At 45.9% G+C, this 17,812-nt stretch overlaps 1 long non-coding RNA gene across 3 annotated transcripts in view; it reads left to right on the top strand.

The window, feature by feature from the left end:
* LOC110743939 overlaps positions 1–17,812 on the top strand; it is a 71,183-nt gene that overhangs the window by 43,407 nt on the left and 9,964 nt on the right. For all 3 annotated transcript variants that reach the window (XR_002523788.2, XR_002523786.2, XR_002523787.2), the window contains 2 exons: positions 9,210–9,607; positions 10,490–10,632. This is a non-coding gene — a long non-coding RNA (uncharacterized LOC110743939). The remainder of the gene's footprint in view (positions 1–9,209; positions 9,608–10,489; positions 10,633–17,812) is intronic.

The raw sequence follows: 17,812 nt of genomic DNA, 5'->3' as shown, positions 1-17,812 counted from the left end.
ACCAGATGCCGGAAAGAGACCTGGAAATATCAGGTCCCCAATTTTCAAACTGCTGCCCTGTGGCCAAGGACAGTGTCCCTGCTCTGGGGAGATGAGACAACCACTGCTGGGATCCTTCTCCCTGCCTCTTGCCTCAACTTAGAGCAGTGTTTGCTAATCTCTCTTGCATTAAGAACAGGGAAAAAGAAAAGAATCAGGGCAGCCTCATCTTACAATCTGGTAAGAGGAGAGAAGCATCTGTGTATTGGGTTTCTGTCATGTGCCATTTGCTTCACAAATATCATGTCATGTAACACGCACAATTCTCTGAAGAATTGTTACTGTATTTATTTTCATGAATGCTCTCACATAAGTCCCTTCAGGATACAGAGGCCACTGTGTCACCCAGGTTCTCACCAAGAGGTAGATATTACCTAAACTTTGTGAGCTCAGGTTCAGAGACCCTGCTCATGCACCTCCTTTGCCAAAGCTAATTTGGCATCATTCTCTATCCAAACTGCTCTCCAACCAGTACAAGTTTTGCCTGTTCCACGAAGCTCCACCCAGGCACCCATTCTTGGTCTGCATCTTCTCACTGCCTATAGTCAGGGTGAGTCTTTGGCATTGGGCATCTGCTGTCTGTTACTCAGGTTGTCTAATTATTCTTGTGCACACAAGTCTATCTCATTTGTGTTTGCAAATTTCTTATGGGTCTCCAACACTATAAAACAAGCCAGTGCTCTAATTTTACAGATGAGAAAACTGAGGTTCAGAAAGTCCTGTGAAAACTTAAGTGGGTCATGCAACCAGTAAATTTTGGCTCCAAGAATGATCTTTTATCTGCACTCTGTTTTTAATAGACAACAGCCAAAGGAAGTCAATACAAACAAACACAACAACTATCTAACTATAAGGATGTGCTACTGCAGAGAGAAGATTGTCTGGTTTCTCTTTACAAAAACTTTAAAAGACAGAGTGAATACTCCTCTGTATGAGAAAGCTAAGATGAAATTCTACTTAAAAAATCTCCAAACTATTGTGAATAGTGCCACAATAAACATACGTGTGCATGTGTCTTTATAGCAGCATGATTTATAATCCTTTGGGTATATACCCAGTAATGGGATGGCTGGGTCAAATGGTATTTCTAGTTCTAGATCCTTGAGGAATCACCACACTGTCTTCCACAATGGGGGAACTAGTTTACAGTCCCACCAACAGTGTAAAAGTGTTCCTATTTCTCCACATCCTCTCCAGCACCTGTTGTTTCCTGACTTTTTAATGATCGCCATTCTAACTGGTGTGAGATGGTATCTCATTATTGGTTTTGACTTGGAATCAGCAAATGTCCATCAGTGACAGACTGGATTAAGAAAATGTGGGAGCAAGATGGCCGAATAGGAGCAGCTCCAATCTCAACTTGGCGCCAGCGACACACAGAAGACGGTGATTTCTGCATTTTCAACTGAGGTACTGGGTTCATCTCACTGGGAGTGCGGTTGATGGGTGCTGGTCAGCTGGGCCCGTCAGCGGAGGCTGAAGCTTAGTGAGAGCCGCCTCACCTGGGAAGGCGCAGGGGGAAGGGAATCCCTTTCTAGCCAGGGGAACTGAGACACCACAGCACCTGGAAATCCGGGTAACTCCCACCCCAATGTTAGCTTTTAGCAAACAGGCACACCAGGAGGTCATATCCCACCTGGCGGGAGGGGTCCCGCCCACTGAGCCTCCCTCATTGCTAGCACAGCAGTCTGTGATCTACCAGCAAGGCTACTTGGCCCGAGGCTGGGGAGAAGCCACATTGCTGAGGCTTAAGTAGGTAAACAAAGCTGCTGGGAAGCTCCAACTGGGTGGAGCTCACAGCAGCTTCAAAAGCTTCCTGCCTGTCTCATGGAACTCCACCTCTGGGGGACAGGGCACAGCTACAACAACAAGCAACAACAAAGCAGCAGAAACCTCTGCAGGCGCCATGACTCTGTCTGACAGCTTTGAAGGAGGCAGTGGATCTCTCCCCAACACGCGGGCCAAGAGATCTGAGAACAGACAGACTGCCTCCTCAAGTGGGTCCCTGACCCCTCAGTAGCCTAACTGGGGAGACATCCCCCGCTAGGGGCAGTCTGACACCCACACCTCACAGGTGGGAGTACACCCCTGAGAGAGGAAGCTTCAAAGCAAGAATCAGACAGGTACACTCGCTGTTCCAGAAATATTCTATCTTCACCGAACCTCTGCTGCCTGATACCCAGGCAAACAGCGTCAGGAGTGGACCTCAAGCAATCTCCAGCAGACCTACAGCTGAGGGTCCTGACTGTTAGGAAAACTATCAAATAGAGGACACCTACCAAAACCATCAGTACATCACTGTAAACCAAAGACCAGAGGCAAGATAAAAAACCACAAAGATGGGAAAAGCAGGGCAGAAAAAGCTGAAATTCAAAACATAAGGCACATCTCTGACAGGGCTGGCTCGCCGTAATAACGGATCAAAGCTGGACAGAGAATGGCTTTGTGAGATGAGAGAAGAAGGCTTCAGTCCATCAAATTTCTCAGAGCTAAAGGAGGACCGTACTTACTTATAAAGAAACTAAAAATCTTGAAAAAAGATGGAAAATTGGCGGCTAGACTAATTGAAATGCAGAGAAGGTCATAAACGAAATGAAAGAGATGAAAACCATGACCACGAGAAATGCATTGACAAATGCACAAGCAGTAACCGACTTCGATCAACTGGAAGAAAAGGAAATTATCAGCGATTGAGGATCAAATGAATGAAATGAAAGCGAGAAGAAGAAACCAAAGAAAAAGAAAAAGAAATGAACAAAGCCTGCAAGAGTATGGGATTATGTAAAAGACCAAATCTGTCTGATTAGGGTGCCTGAAAGTGAGGGGAAAATGGAACCAAGGTTGGAAAACACTCTTCAGAAGGATATCATCCCGGGAGGCTTCCCCAACCTAGTAGGGCAGGCCAGCATTCAAAATCCAGGAAATACAAGAGAGCCAAAGATACTCCTGGGAAGACAGACACATAGTGCCAGATTCCTGGTTGAAATGAAGGAAAAATCTTAGAGGGCAGCCAGAGAAGGTCAGGTTACCCACAGAGGAAGCCCGCATCAGACTCACAGCAGATCTCGTAGAAACTCTCAAGCCAGAGGTGGAGACATGTAACATTCTTAAAGAAAAGAATTTTTAAGCAGAACATCAATAAAACTAAGTTTCATAAGTGAAGGGAGAAATAAATCCTTTACAGATAAGCAAATGCTTAGGATTTTGTCACCACTAGGCCCACTGCCCCTTACAAGAGACCTAGAAGGAAGCACTCAACATGGAAGGAACAGCGGTGCAAAGCCATTGCAAAAACATGCCAAAATGTAAAGACCATCGAGGCTGGAAGAAACTGCATCAACTAACGAGCAAAATAGCAGTTAATATCATAATGGCAGGATCAAAGTACACACATAACAATCTTAACGCCAAATGTAAAATGGACTAAATGCTCAATGAAAGAAGACACAGACTGGCAAACTGGATAAAGAGTCAAGACCCATCAGTCTGCTGTATTCAGGAGACCCATCTCACCTGAGAGACACAGGCTCAAAATAAAGGGATGGAGGAAGATTTACCAAGCAAATGGAGAACAAAAAAGCAGGGGTTGCAATCCTAGTCTCTGATAAAACAGACTTTTAAACCATCAAGATCAAGGAGACAAAGAGGCCATTACATAATGGTAAAGGGATCAATTCAGCAGGAAGAGCTAACTATCCTAAATATATATAATACCCAATACAGGAGCACCCAGATTCATAAAGCAAGTCCTTAGAGACTTACAAAGAGACTTAGACTCCACATACAATAATAATGGGAGACTTCAGCACCCACTGTCAACGTGGGGCTTGTAGATCAACAAGACAGAAAGTGAACAAGGATATCCAGGAATTTGAATTTCATCTCTGCAGCAAAGCAGACCTAATGAACATCTATAGAACTCTCCACCCCAAATCAACAGAATATAGGAAATTCTTCTCAGCACCCATCGTACTTACTCCAAAATTGACCACATGGTGGAGTAAAAGCACTCCTCATGAAATGTACAAGAACAGAAATTATAACAAACTGTCTCTCAGACCACAGTGCAATCAAACTAAGAACTCAGGACTAAGAAACTCAATCAAAACCGCTCAACTTCTGTGGAAACTAGAACAACCTGCTCCTGAATGACTACTGGGTACATAGCAGGAAATGAAGGCAGAAATAAAGATGTTCTTTAGGTAAATAGAACAAAAGATACAACATACCAGAATCTGCGGACACATTGAAAGCTTAGTGTGTAGAGGAAATTTATAGCACTAAATGCCCACAAGAGAGCAGGAAGATAAAAATTGACACTCCTAACATGTAATTAAAGAACTAGAGAAACAAGAGCAAGCGTTGAAGCTAGCAGAAGGCAAGAATAACTAAGATCAGAGCAAGAACTGAAGGAATGAGAGAGACACAAAAAACCCTCCATATCAATGAATCAGGAGTTGGTTTTTGAAAAAGATCAACAAAATTGACAGACCACTAGCAAGACTAATAAAAGAAAGAAAGAAGAATCAAATGTGTAATTAAAAATGATAAAGGGAATATCACCACCAAACCCCACAGAAATACAAACTACCATCAGAGAATACTATAAACACCTCTACGCAAAATAAACTGGAAAACCTAGAAGAAATGGATAATTTCCTGGACATACACTCTTCCAAGACTAAACCAGGAAAGAAGTTGAGATCCTGAATAGACCAATAGTAGGCTCTGAAGGTGAGGCAATAATTAGCCTACCAACCAAAAAAGTCACAGGACCAGATGGATTCACAGTACCGTTCTACCAGAGGTATGAGGAGGAGTTGGTACCATTCCCTTCTGAAACTATTCAATCCAACTGAAAAAGAGAATCCTCTACTTTCTTAATTTTATAGAGACCAACATCATGGGCAGGAACTGATGGGCATGGATGCAAAGAAATCCTCAATGAAATACACTGGCAAACTAGGTTAGCAGCACATCAAAAGCTTATCCACCATGATCAAGTGGGCTTCATCCCTGGTATGCAAGCTGGTTTCAACATTAGCAAATCAATAAACATAATCAGCATATAAACAGAGACCAAAGACCAAGAACCACATGATTATCTCAATAGATGCAGAAAAGGCTTTTGATAAAATTCAACCAGCCCTTCATGCCTAAAAACGCTCAATAAATTCGGTATTGATGGAACGTACCTCAAAATAATAGAGCTATTTATGACAAACCCACAGTAATATCATACTGAATGGGCAAAAACTGGAAAAATTCCCTTTGAAAACTGGCACAAGACAGGGATGCCTCTCTCACCACTCCTATTCAACATAGTGTTGGAAGTTCTAGCTAGGGCAATTGGGCAAGAGAAATCAAGGGTATTCACTTAGGAAAGAAAGAAGTCAAATTGTCCCTGTTTGCAGATGACATGATTGTATATTTAGAAAACCCCATTGTCTCAGCCAAAATCTCCTTAAGCTGATAAGCAACTTCAGCAAAGTCTCCAGGATACAAAATTAATGTGCAAAAATCACAAGCATTCTTATACACCAATAACAGACAAACACAGAGCCAAATCATGAATGAACTTCCATTCTAATTGTACAAGAATAAAATACCTAGGAATCCAACACAAGGGATGTAAGGACCTTTTAAAGGAGAACTACAAACCACTGCTCCAGTGAAATCAAAGAGGGACACAAACAATGGAAGGTATACCATGCTCATGGATAGGAAGAATCAATATCCATGAAAATGGCCATGCCTTAAGGTAATTTATAGATTCAATGCCATCCCATCAAGCTACCAATGAGTTTCTTCACAGAATTGGAAAAAACTGCTTTAAAGTTCATGGAACCAAAAGAGCCGCATCTCCAAGACAATCCTAAGTCAAGGAGAACAAAGCTGGAGGCATCACGCTACCTGACCTCAAACTATACTACAAGGCTACAATGTAAAGCAGCATGGTTACTGGTACCAAAACAGAGATATAGACCAATGGAACAGAACAGGGCCTCAGAAATAATACCACACATCTCAGCCATCTGATCTTTGACAAACAGGAAGAAACAAAAAGAAATGGGGAAAAGGATTCCCTATTTAATAAATAGTGCTGGGAAAATTGGCTAGCCATAAGTAGAAAGCTGAAACTGGATCCTTTCCTTAAGCCTTATCGAAAATTAATTCAAGATGGATTAGAGACAAATGTTAGACCTAATACCATAAAAGTCTAGAGGGAAAACCTAGGTGATACCATTCAGGACATAGGCATGGGCAAAGACTTCATGTCTAAAAACACCAAAAGCTACGGCAGCAAAAACAAAATTGACAAATGGGATCTAATTAAACTAAAAGGCTTCTGCACAGCAAAACTACCATCAGAGTGAACAGACGAAAACCTACAGGATAGGAGAAAATTTTTGCAATCTACTCATCTGACAAAGAGGGCTAATATCCAGAGACCTACAAAGAACTCAAAACAAATTGACAGAAAAAAACAAACAACCCCATCAAAAAGTGGGCAAAGGATATGAACGGAGCATTTCTCAAAGAGACATTCATACAGCCAACAGACATATGAAAAAATGCTCATCATCACTGTGCATCAGAGAAATACAAATCAAAACCTGATGAGATGCCATCACACCAGTTAGAATGGCGATCATTCAAAGTCAGGAAACAACAGGTGCTGGAGGATGTGGAGAAACAGACACTTACACTGTTGGTGGGATTGTAAGCTAGTTCCAGCATTATGGGAAGCACAGTATGGCGATTCCTCAAGGATCTAGAACTAGATGTACCATATGACCCAACCATCCCATTACTGGGGATATACCCAAAGGATTATAATTATGCTGCTATAGGAACACATGCACCGCATTGTGTTTCCATTGCAGCACTATTCTAATAGCAAAGACTTGGAATCAACCCAAATGTCCATCCAGTGATGACAGATTGGATTAAGAAATGTGGCACATATACACCATGGAATACTATGCAGCCATAAGGATGAGTTCGTCCTTTGTAGGGAACATGGATGCAGCTGGAAACCATCATTAGCAAACTATCACAGAACAGAAAACCCAAACACGCATGTTCTCACTCTGGGGTGCAGGAACTGAACAATGAGAATCACTTGGACTCAGGAAGGGAACATCACACGGGACTATCATGCTGGGGAGGGGGAGGGAGGGATTGCATTGGGAGTTATACCTGAGAATGTAAATGACGAGTTGATGGGTGCAGCAGACCAACATGGCACAAGTGATGTATACATATGTAACAAACCACCATGTTATACATGTACCCTAACTTAAGGTATAATAATAATAAATAAATTTAAAAAAAAAAAAGAAAAATGTGGCACATATACATAGAATATAATACATAAAAAGGATGAGTTTGTGTCGCTATAGGGACATGGATGCAATGAAACCACATCATTCTTAGCAAACTATCTAGAACAGAAAACCAAACACAGCATGTTCTCACTCATGGGGTGGGAACTGAACAATGAGATCACTTGGACTCGGGAAGGGAACATCGCTTTACGGGGCCTATCATGGGGAGGGGGGAGTGGGGAGGGATTGCATTGGGAGTTATACCTGATGTAAATGACAAGTTGATGGGTGCTGATGAGTTGATGGGTGCAGCACACCAACATGGCACAAGTATACATATGTAACAAACCTGCACGTTATGCACATGTACCCTAGAACTTAAAGTATAATAATAAAAAATTTAAAAAATAAAAAAATTTTTTAAAAAAGTAGTGCAGCACTTTCTTATGAACATAGACATGCTCTTGGCATATCGCCTAGCCATACAACTCCTACAGGAGATTTTATTTTACCCAACTGAAATAAACACTTATGTTTACCTAAAAAAAAAAAAAAAATCTCCAGACTGCAAAATATGATGTTCCAGTCTTTCTCTGGCTTGTGAAAGAGTGACTCTCCTGGTGTTTCCTGCAGTGCTATTCTAGCTCATGGCATTGCCTGGGGCGGTCACTGGCAGCGAGTGGAAAATACTGCGGCTCATCCCAGCACTCCCAGAGATGTTGAGGTCCCAGGGGCTGCACTGCCGGAGAGCCACTGCCAATTTCATAAGGTTTATTTCCCCTCATTGCTTCATCCCTTATGGTTATCTGCCTAAAAGCTAATTTAAAAATGCATCTGCGTCCTTAGGAAGACACTGCAGATGAATTCCAGAGCTGTAACTTTCCTCCTCTTCCTCTCTGACAAGGCATTGCACAACGCACTGACTGAAGGACCTGACTCAGCTACTCACATTGGGCTTTCATGGCTTCAGGAACTGATAATTCCAGAGCTTTGTCCAAGACTTACCCAGACAAATTTTTAAAATGGTCATCCCAGTAAGCAGCTCTTCTGCTTCTTAAAGCTAAAATACAATCATGCCTTTCTCTCTGTATCCCTCTCTCCATTCAACCCAAGTCCCCCAAATGTTCCCACCAAGTCTCCATCCCTTTGCTTTGGGGCATCCTCCCCTTCACTGGTTCTCTGTCTCCAGACCCCTCTGACACCTCTGGGCCCTGCCAGGGGTTCTGGCTGACCCACACTTGCCCTTGCCCTATGCTCACAGTGGGCCTGCAAGGGGGCACCACATCCTCACTTTATAGGTGGAGACAAAGAGGCTCAGAGAGGCTGGGGATGCAGCCAAAGTCACCCACTGGTGAGAGGCAGAAATCAGACTTGAAATTGGATCTTCGGACTCCAGATCCACAGGGAGCTGAACCTGGGTTCCTTCCACTTCCGACGTTCATGATTCTGTGATCCTAACACTGGTTCTTATTCCATGAGGGTGAAATTGCCTGGTTTTCAGGCTTTAGAGTGACCTTATCTCATAGCTCCGGGCTTCTCTACTTCTTGAACTACATTCTCCTGTCCCCTCCAGCCTGGGGTCTGGGTCTGGCCAGAGGCAGGACCTACCTGGTGATCTTAGGAAGCTCCAGGCCTGAAAAAAACTCAGGATCAGGTCCAAGTAACTGCATTTTTGGACTGTAGGCCTTTGGGAAGCAGGAAGACAGTGAGGGAAATACTGGTGATTTTCATAGAGGATTTTGAACCTTGTCTGATGGAGATAATGAAGCTCCTGCCCCCTCACATGTGTAGCCCATTTCGCTGCTGGTGAATAATGCTAAGTCTCTCTTGTCTTTGCAGATCCTGGCCTGCTCTTGCACACATATCTCAAGCCCCACACCCCGGATCCCTGGATCATAGATTTATCTAAGCCTCCAGAGCCTCCACTGGCTCATGGCCTGAGAATGGGATTTGTCTGGCAATCAATCTTTTTCAGCAGTGCTGAAGATTTAACCTCACAGAAGAGAGTCTAAGGTAAAAAAACCAAAGCCAGCTTCTGCCAGGTGAAACACCTTGTGCCTCTCTCAGGCATCTATCATGCTCCTGCACAGCCCAGGCTCAGCCTGGGTCCTCTGACTCTCATCAGGGCACCTGCAGACAAGGAGCCACCATTCAGCTTCACAGAGAGGCCACATTCTTGCTCTGGTTTTGAAAGAATCCCAGACTGTAATGGAAAAGGATCGACGTGGGAGAAAGAGGTTTGCTCACTTTCTGACTTGTTCTCTCTTGCTCACCTAAATCTCTGTCTTCAGACATTGCCCTCAGTGCTGTGAGGAGGCTTGATGCACAACTGGGGCCCTCTGCACCAATTCTCCCCTGGGCAGACACTTGGCAATGTCTGGGTTTGCTCAGGGACTCCTCCTGCTACTGCAGCAAGTGTTCCTTCCAGGACCCTGTAAATAAAGAAGGCACGCCTCCTCTGCATGGACTCCTGGTGTCACATGTCCCATGAGTCAACAGATATATATGATATTTACTTGGAGCCAACACAAGATTCTGTTCTCCCAACTCTTGGTCATAAGCACTGTGTCCTATAGGCTGCATGCTCAGCTTTGTCTCTTAGTTGAACTGGGAAGTCTGTAATTGTTGTCCACAACAATGCATGTCTGGAGCACACATTATTGAACCCTGCAGACTTGGGTTTGAGTTCTCACTCTGCAGTTTATTAGCTAGATCACCCAATAAAATCACTGTCACTTTAAATCTGTTTCCTTAACTTTAGAAATAGTTTAATTATACCAATTTTATGAATAATGTTCTAAGAATTAATGAGGAAATGCATATAAAGCCATCACCACAGTGCCCCATAAGACGTAAAAATAGAGTAATGCCCATCCTTGCCTTCAGGACCTGGTCCCTGTCTTTAGAGACAAAAGGTGGCTCCCAGGAGGAAGTGAAGAGGAACACCACAACCTCAGCTCAGCCTCGTGCTTCTCCATCCCAAAGGCTCTGATGAAAGGTGTTTCTATTTGCCAAACTCCTACCTTGACGTATGCTTGTCACAGGACTCTATAGGCTGAAGTAACATGAGTGGTATAATACATTGTCCTATAACTCTCTGTTTCCTTCTTTATCAAAAGGAGCAGCTGTAGAATTAAAAAGATGCTGTTGAATTGTCTAGAAGCTACTTTGTCAGCTGGTACCCACCTCTCTGATGCTGATAAAAGGGTCTAGCCAAGCAGTGGGTATCTGCTGCTCTTTGAAGAAAGAAGAAGGTTACCAAGTAGGAGGATGTGCGTGCATTCTGTCTGCAGGTCTCACTCCTTATCTCTCTCCTATTCTCTTCTTTCAAGCATGCTTCATGACAATCATTGGTTGTTGCTCAAGAAACATCCTTGTTACCATGGACAATGGAGATTCTTTTATGCTATCAAGAACTTGGTCCTCTTAGAATGGGTTAAGGAACAGCCAGAGGGATGGAGGCAGGCCTATGTTGCAAATGTGGCTGTCTTTATGTGAGAATCAAGGCAGGAGAAGAGAGAGTGGGAGTAAGAAAGACCAGCCTCAGTGCTTTCAAATATCAGTGTCTGTTTATATGCAAACACATGCCATGGATCTTGGAGATATTCACTCTGCCTTGTCATTCCTAATTCCCCTTTCCACCAAATAACACTGACACACACACATATACAACATACACACACGGGCACACATACATAAACACACAAATGTGTGCATCCATACGCATATACACACACCCACATACACACATACATACATATACATACTTATACATGCACATGTGCACACAAATACATACATTAGCACACATACCTAAGTGTGCACATAAACACACACATACTGAGCACCGATTCCATTTAGGAAGCGAACAAACATTTAACAGTAAACATGAACTGTAAACCAAACTCTGAGAAGAGCTGGAGGAATGCAAAGTTGAGTAAAAAAATGATTCCTGCCCGATATAGTTTGGCTGTGCCCCACCCAATTCTCGTCTTGAATTGTAGTTTCTATAATCCCCAAGTGTCATAGGAGGGACATAATTTAATAATAATAGCGGTTACTTCCACGCTATTTTCATGTTAGTGAGTGAGTTCTCATGAGGTCTAATGGTTTTATAAGGGACTTTTCCCCCATTCTCTCTGCACTTCTTGCTACCGCCAAGTGAAGGACATGTTTGCTTCCCCTTCTGCCATGACTATAAGTTTCCTGAGGCCTCCCCAGTCTTTATTAGCAGCATGAGAAAGGACTAATACACTCCCCACAAGGCTTTTAAAAAGAACTGGAAGATAAATGCACAGGTAACTGACAAGCAAGGTGATATGGCACATACTAAAATGGAAGCTTGGGACAATTTTGAAGACAAGCAGTATGTGTAGAACTGGAGTCAGAAGAACAGCCTCAGCCACCGGCTCACTGCACAGCCTCAGGATGGGCCTTTAGCTTGCTGTGCTGTGCCCTCATCCATAAAGTGTGGATGAAGAAACTTGCCTCAGAAGGAGGCTCAGAGGAGCAAACAAATGCTACGTCTAAAGACTGAAAAAATAAAGGAGTTATTACAAAATCCACAGAGGTATCAGGAAAATGAAATTGAAGAGGGCATGACCAAGATAGTCCTGAGAGCCAGCAGATGAAGTTCAGCAGAGATGATACACAGGCCAAGAGAGAATACTGTGAAGAAAGCAGGTGGAACACACTGCCAGCCTTAGGGCACCAGCAAGAGGGGTGTGCAGGGCATTAGGGAGCAGCCAGGAGACGGATCTAGAAAGCAGGCTAGGGACAGATAGCCTGGAGATCTGGAGAGCACAGCTGAAAAGCCCACACTTTCCCTTGCAGGTAGTGAAGCTGGTTAGAGAAGTTGGAGCAGGCCTCACTGGCTGGAGTCTGCATTCCACAGAGTCATGTTCCATCCCCCTGATGGTCCCACCTGCAGCCCAGGGATCACTGTCCTCAGTATCTTCATCTGTGAAAGAAAAGCAGTGTTCTGGGTGACTTGGGGTGTCTTCTGCCTCTCAGTTTTGGCCCCCGTTCAGCTGCTCTCAGGAGAGACTCACAGGCCCATTATTTCTCACTGTCTTAAAATTTTCCACTGAAGAATCTGCCACAGTCTATTATTTAAGGTTACTGGACATTTAAGTTGAATTCTCATATACTGCTAATTGGAGTACAAAAGGGTACAGCCACCTTAAGGAGCAAATGGGCAATACTTATGCTGAAGTGACTTAACCTAGGAGCATCCAACTTTTTGGCTTCCCTGGGCCACACTGGAAGAAGAAAGATTGTCTTGGGCTGCGCATAAAATACACCAACACTAACAATAGCTGATGAGCTAAAAAACACAAAAAAAAACTCAATGCTTTAAGAAAATTTACAAATTTGCATTGGGTCATATTCAAAGCTATCCTGGCTGCATGTGGCCTACGAGTTAGACAAGCTTGACTTAATCTATGGCCAACACTTTTACTCCAAAGTATGTATCTGAAAGAAAGCTTACACATATACCAATCCTTTGTATCATAAAACTATCTTTCCATGCATTTTTTTAAATTTACTCACTAACATGTTTTATTCCTATTTTATAGATGAGAAAACTAGGGCCAAGGGAGGCTAAGGCAATTTCCTGGCTCACATTGCAGTGTGTGACAGAGCTAGGGTTTGGGGACACCTCCTATTCTCAGGGAGTCTCAACTGCCAGTCCCAGCCTGGCCACCTCCAACCACAGAGGCAGCCTGTGTGTGCTCATGACTCACTATCCTAAAAAGGCGAAAGAGGTCTCTCATCAGGAAGGAGAAACTCCAGCGTGGCTGCTCCAGCTGGTGTCACCAGTGCTGGTGACATTGCCTGCAGTTGCCCAACACCAGGGAAGAAGACAGTTTTTATCCAGGTGTCCTGACAAGCGTATGGACACATTCTGAAAATGTACAAGTGGCATATGAAGCCTTCCTCTCTCACTTGGTGTCCAGCACCTCTTACCTACAGTTGAGCTGTGGCTGGACCCCATGAGAGTCTCAACAAGGCTGCCCTGAGGCCTGCCCCAAACGATGTTTCTTAACACATTTTAGAAAGAAGGAAACTGCGCCTCAGAGAGGCAGGATCTGCATGCCCACCTCCAAGCCTGAGGTTGCCATGGAGAGTGGAAATAATCCCAGCAGTAATAGGTTGCTGAGTGCTGACCAAGTGCTCCCTGCCTGGCCACCTCTTGGCCTTAGAGTTTCAGGCACCTCTGCTACCTCCTAGGAGGTAGTATGCTGACAGAAGAGGCTCTGGAACCTCCAGGCAGTGGTTCTTGAGGGAGAGCCAAGCACTGACAAGCTAATCCCCAGTTAAAACCTACCGTGGGGGTGAATTCATCTGCATGAGGAGCAAGCCTCAGAGGCACTATAATTATGCAATTGTGTGTGTTGGGATACAGGGGTTATGGAATTTAAGACAGAGCCAGCTGCCTGGTTGCCAGTTCAAGCGTGTGTTAGCAACCAGGGAAGGAGAGAGGCCTGCACCAGGAGACTCGGTTAAAACCACACAGTGCAGGATCAGGAGGACCTCTGTCTCCTGCAGTGCTGGTGCATGGCCGACAGCTTTGGTTGCCTTAGGTGGTGGAATCAGAGCGCTCCGGACACATGAGCAGTGCTGGGGTCAGGCAGTGCTGGGCAGTCTGGAGCATTTTCTACTTCTTTCTGCCTTACTAGCTCTTGTTTTTGTGATCTTGTGGGCTCCTCTCCAGCTGGCCTTCCACAAGGAACTCTCCCTGTGAGAACTGTCATTATTAATGAAGGAGTGATTCAATTTGTCTGACAAAGTCTCCACCAGGATGGTAAGGGACCCTGTTGGGCTGATCTGAGGTTTTCAGAAAAGTTGAGATGGCCTTTGTTTCTCTAATGTAGTGGCAAATAAGTTAAGGAGAGAATGAACAAGAGAGAGAGGCAGCAGGTGCAGGCGTGTTCACAAGCATCTCTGTGTTCACAGAGACCGTGTTCTCCAGTTTGCAGCTCTTCCTGTGCTTCTGTGTTGGTGACTGCAGTTCTCTGCTGATGGGCTCACAGCTGATCTATGAGCCTATGTGACTGTCTGCAAGGTGGCCCTGCCCTCCCTCCTCAGAGCACATGCAGCATACAGGGGCACAGGCTGGGAGCTCACATGGGGTGCAGGGTCACACACCCCTGCCACTGAGGGACACATGCTGTGGGGCCACCTCAGCCGAGCACCTTCTCATCTCTTGGGCTGAGATCCTGGGGCGTGTGTCAGTGCCCAGGTTACAGATGGAAACCTGAGGCCCAGTGACTGGGCCAGTAGTGAGGGGGCCCCCACCCCAGACGTCGGAGCTCCGGGGTCCATACCTCTAACTAGCATGCACGTTACCTCCAGATATGCAGGCAAACCGGCCACCCACTCTCCCAAAAACAGCTGCAGGGGGTGCCTTCTCATGGGAATAAGGTGCCCTCCTGATAACTCACGTTTCCCACAATCCCCCTCCCTTGGACTGTAGACTTCCTGCTCGGCACTTCCTCTCATCTGAGCATCAGTCCCCAGTGTGCCTGCTCCTCATCCTGAATCTCTCACAGTGCCTGACTCCTCTAACATCCTGGCCTCTCTTCTCTGCCACAGCGATTGGAGAGGCTTGTGAGTGAGCCCGGTTGCTCTGGTCTTTGGCACCAGGGAGCCATTTGCTGATCCCCTGATGGGCAGGGTCCCTGCCTTCATGCCGCCTGTGCATGTCCCCCTGAGGCTGTGTGCTCTGTGTTGAGGACCACTGTTGATTAGCATGATGTGAGGAGTCAGCTGGAGGCCTGTCTCCTACTGGGCTGTAAGCTCCTTCAGGGCAGGAGCAGTGCCCAGGTGGCTCCTCTCTCCAGAAGTTCTCAACACCATACTTGCCCCAGCATGAGCAGTTTTCCATGTGGGCCAGCGACCACTTTTCTCTTTGCTCAAGAAGTGTAAGCATTTGTCCGGACAGCCCATCACTAGTGACAATTTCATTAACCGCAGAGCCACGTGTGATGGCAGGTGAGGGTCAGTCCCTGTGTTTGCTCTCTCAGCCTTGGCTGTGGGGGAAGCAGGTGGAAGTGGAGGAGTACCCACCACAGTGGTTTTTCGTGGGAGCCACAACAGACATCCCAGCAAGGTGAAAATGGAAGACACGTTCCCAAGACACGTGCGACCTCAGTGGCAGCAACTGTCAAAAGATAGCACTATAACAAGTTGAGTTTAAAGATCTTAATTGGCTTTTGTTCAAGATTGTAGAATCAGGCAGCCCTCAGGACCAGAACAGGTTCAAAGAACTCTGGCCAGAAGCATGGTCAGGCAGCATCCAGGGCAGAGACCGGAAGTGCGGTGTGGGGCCTCATAGGTTCCAGCCTTGCTTGAACTCACTGGCTATAGTGGATGCCTCAAGCTCAGCCCTCCTGCATATGAGGACAAAGCTCAGTTTCACTTAGCGTGAATGGCTCCATATTGGTTTGGTCTGTTGGACCAGTATAGGAGCTGAGTCCAACTCAACAGCCTGATTAAAAGGTCATTTAACACAACACAGAAGAAATGGCGGGGGATGGGGTATTTATCTCAAAGGATGTCTCATTCAACTCAGCTGAGAAGTCCTGGACTTGCTTTATTACATCTTTGTTACCCAGAAGGTGGAAAATGACAGAGGACTAAAGAGGAAGATAAGATTGGTGACGTGTGCATGTCAGGGACCACAAGGGCATTTGAGATCATGCAGCCCCAGGAGGCCCCTCCCCATTCTCCCTGCTCAGTTCACAAGAGCCCCATCCTCCCCTCAGCACCCCTGTTTCCCTCACTCCTCTTTGCTTCACCTTGAGGTCCAGGACTGTCTCCAGCTTGCATTGAGCTTCAGGCTGGCCTCACTAATAACCCTCCTGACTCCTTCTCCCAGTGTAGCCTCAGGGGAGCTGTGCTCCTCTGAGTTGAAGTTGCAGTGGTGTGCCATCCTTTCGAGTGATAGGCAGCTCTTGCTCTGCACTCAGCACCTGGAACCAAGTTCAGACCTAACTTCAAGCCCAAGTGCTGCCTCCTCTGAGTTCTGTGAGTGTGTAATATGAAATGACCCTGGCCTTCAGTTTCTTCATTGAGTATGTATGAGACAAATGTATAAAATGTTTGCTAAGGGCCATGGATACAATGTGAACTTAATAAATTGTTTAGTCAGTGAAATGTGCGGGCCACTTGCTTTATTCTAGGAACAATGTCAGCTGCCAGAGATGCAGTGGGAGCAGGAGAGGCACAGTTCCTGGCATGGCTTCATTGCATGGGAGGGGGTGGGGGCAATCACTAAGTGCACAGGCAGGCACAGCACAGTCCTCAAATCCAGGGGAGGAACCAGGGAGCTGTGGCCCTGAGAAGTAAGGCTGAGAGCAGATCTTGTTCAGAAGAAGCCCATCCCAAGGGTGTGTCATTCAAGACATACCCCAAAGGCTGAGAAGGAAACAATGCCCCCAAAGTGCAGGGAAAGAGCATTGCAGGTAAGGCCCTGGTGGAAGAGCTGTGGGTTGAGGAGAAGGCAGGTAGGGTGGCCACTGTGGAGAGGCACAGAGGTGGGGAGAAGCTAGACTGGGCAGGTCCTTGTAGACCAGGAGAGTCCTAAGTGTAAGGGAAGCAGAGAGTAGGGCAAGCTGGAAGCCAGTGCTCAGCAGGCTGGGCAGGGCTTGGGACAGAAAGGGAAGGCAGGCATTGGGTCCTTCTGCCAGGGTACATGCAAGACACAAGGAGGCTTGGATCTGACTGGTGGCAAAATGGGCGAAGACCCTGAATAGTTTCAGGACATATTTTAATTATAAATAACAGGACTTCATGACAGAGCTCAGGAGAGAGAAGAAGCATGGGTGACTTCCAGACTGCAAACTTGAGCAATAGGTAGTTATGGGTATAATTTATCTTAAATGGGGAAGACTTGGGGGAGGAGAGGGTGCATTGTGGGGTTGTGAGGTGAAGGAGTGCATCGTGGCAAGGGGGTGCATTGTGGTGATGGAGGCTGCAGTGTGTTGGGGGATGCATTATGATGGGTGGGGTGTGCTGTGAGGAGGGAGAGTACATTTTGGCGGAAGGAGAGTGCAGTGTGTTGGTGAAAGGTTCATTGTGGTGTGTGGGGGGTGCTTTGTGGAGTGGGGAGTGCATCATTGGGAAGGGTACATTATTCGGGGAGGGTGCAGTGTTGTGTGGGAGACACAGGTTTCTGGGAGAGGGTGCGGTGTGATGGGGGTGTGTTTGGACCTGGGCCAGCAGAGCGTGGAGGCCAACTGGAGGGAAGAGCTTGGGATACAAAAGTAGGGGACACAGCTGGCAGGGTCTGCGAAGCCTGGGGAGGCAGGAAGCGGGCAGCCATCCAGGAGGAAGGTGTGAGAAGGGAAAGTGTGGCCAGGACTGCCTTGGGGGAAGTCGGGCCTGCTGAAGTCTGCAGGAAAAGGTGTGTCAACCACAGAGACTAAGAAGCAGCA

Source organism: Papio anubis, chromosome 8 (genome assembly GCF_008728515.1).
Source record: "Papio anubis isolate 15944 chromosome 8, Panubis1.0, whole genome shotgun sequence".
In the NCBI taxonomy this organism is placed as follows: domain Eukaryota; kingdom Metazoa; phylum Chordata; class Mammalia; order Primates; family Cercopithecidae; genus Papio; species Papio anubis.
The sequence above is the reverse complement of the archived record's forward strand: the minus strand, read 5'-3'. Positions and strand labels throughout refer to the sequence as shown.